Source organism: Monodon monoceros, unplaced genomic scaffold (assembly GCF_005190385.1).
Source record: "Monodon monoceros isolate NGI ecotype Baffin Bay Population unplaced genomic scaffold, NGI_Narwhal_1 Contig85_ctg1, whole genome shotgun sequence".
In the NCBI taxonomy this organism is placed as follows: Eukaryota; Metazoa; Chordata; class Mammalia; order Artiodactyla; family Monodontidae; genus Monodon; species Monodon monoceros.
The window spans coordinates 29,232-31,801 of record NW_021703648.1 but is presented as its reverse complement, the minus strand read 5'-3'; positions in this window follow the sequence as shown (position 1 = coordinate 31,801).

The window sequence follows — 2,570 nt, the reverse complement described above, 5'->3', positions numbered from 1 at the left end:
CACTGAAATAAAATCCAAATAAGGTTTGAACTTTGCAATTGGTTCAAGTGTTTTTAATTGTTTTCTAAAACAGTTTTCCCCTTCAATCTTTATTTTTTTTTCAATTTATTATAAAACCAGATTGATTATCCCATATAGTCTCCTATAGTCTGAATTTCGGTTCTCGAATCTATCCATGCAGTCTCATTCAGCATGTTCCTCTACCCACCATATTTCCTAAGAAATCAATAGCAAAATGTATTGATTATGCTTTCGCTTCTGTTTTATCGAGAACACTTTAAAATTACCAGTTGTTCCTTTATTATTATGGACATGCTTTCTGATTATTACTTTTTTGTGTGTTCACTAAATCATTTCATTTACCATGGCTTTATAATCCTCCTTAATATCCAGAAAGGAGGCCCTTTGTTAGAATATTCTCTAAATGATTTCTGAATATTAATTCTTCTAAATAAACTCTAAAAATCTAATTGAGAATGTAATATGTGTAATATATATATATGATATGTAAGTAAATATGTAATATACATACACAGATATATACATATATAAACAGAAATACCTTAATACATATATACATATATATATGATAACCTTATATTTTTCATTCACATTATTTATATTATTTGCATATTATTTAAGGTCATATTGAACTCACATTAGAACATCCATCTACAGTTGCTCGATTCATTCTTCAAGTATTTCAAAGAATTTTACTGTTTTCTTCTTCAAAAAAGTCTTGCACATACCTGAGAAAAAAAGTTTTTAATCTGTATAATGAGGATAAGAATAGCAGTCAATAGGACGATGGCAATAATCAAATGAGATAAATTCATAAGTAAATGAAGCACTTTCTATAGTAGCCAGCACGAAATATTTATTAGATATTTTTATTTGACCAGTTAGTCTGCAGTATTTATTCCCAGAAAGGAAGTGGCCCTGTTTCTGATTCATTACCATTTGTATTGTCATACATTTTGTGCATGCTATCTTTAGAGGTTATGTCTGTAAACAGTATTGACACACAACCTTTGTCATCTGAGTAATAGCATTTATTTATATTTATCATCAGTATACTAGCTTTTTCAGCAAAATTTCAGCTATCCCCTAGAATTGACTACAAATCACGTCTAGGGTTTCTACTTCTTCTTGAATAATTATTGGTAAACTGACTTCTGTTAAATCATTTGTTATCCACCAAAGATTTCTAATAATTTTTTTTCATACCTTTTTGTTAATAATTAATCTTCACTACAATCGTGTGTGTGTTCTGTCATGTCTTCCTATGCTCTTTTAGGCTTATTATTAGTGAAAGTATACAGTGATTATTTACTTTATACAAAATATGCAAAGGAACATAACTGAAAACAAACAGTTTCGGGGCTTGCCTGGTGGCGCAGTGGTTGAGAGTCCGTCTGTCGATGCAGGGGATACGGGGTCGTGCTCCGGTCCGGGAGGATCGCACATGCCGCGGAGCGGTTGGGCCCGTGAGCCATGGCCGCTGAGCCTGCTCGTCCGGAGCCTGTGCTCCGCAATGGGAGGGCCCACAACGTTGAGAGGCCGGCGTACAGCAGAAAAGAAAAAACACAAAAGAACAACAACAACAAAAAAAAAACATCATGATTTTGACCAGTTTCTGAAAAGGGCAGGATTACAAATTAACCTCAGGGTCCCACTTAATATAAAACAATTACAATATTTCCACACTTTTGTTTTGAACCCTGAATTATGTTTTTAGACATTGTGCTCAAAGTGCTCAGTACATCATTTAACCTCACAATAACCCTATCTGATCATTCTTTATCATCTTGTTTCTGTAGACTGGGTAAATTTAAGAGTTAAGTAGTTTACCCAGTTTCATATAACTACTAAAATTTGAAGCTTAGATTATTTTTTGTCTGCCTGACTTTGTATCATATTAAAGTACCACATGCATTTTATCTTGTAGACATTCATGTTTCTGTTTAAAATTATTTTAACAGTTCCACTAAAAAATAAAGTAAGTAGCATATTTGCATAGCAAGCAAAATGCTTCATGATCTGGTTCTCACCATTTCTCATCTATCAAAAAATCTCTGAACTCTCCCTACTGATTATACGGAAATTCACATTATTCCCCCAAATTGCCTTTTACTTCTTTTTTTTTTTTTTCCTGTGGTACGCGGGGTCTGTTGAGTATGTCTCTCCTGAGCAGGGCTTGGAGGGTCTCGTCTGTGGTCTCCCGAATTGGTTCTGGTATTCCATATGCTAAATGTGGGCCTGTTAAGTTGTGGCTTTTTCAGGTATGAGTCGAGTCCTAGTCCATCAGGTGGTTCTGCTGTGAGGGGAATTGGCCCCTTCTTTAGGGCTGTGACTCACTGAATTTGGCCTGGGATTACCTTTATTGTTCACTGTGATCCCTTGAACTGAATACGAATCTTCTGAGGAGTGCCTGAGTTCTCCTGTGTTGAATATGGGCCCACTGGTATATTGTTTGGGGGTGCCTGACCTGAGTCTGGGCTCTGTGCTGAGTCTGTGTGTCGCCTTAGGTGGGACTGGGATCCATTGTGGGCCTTGAGCTTCTACATCTG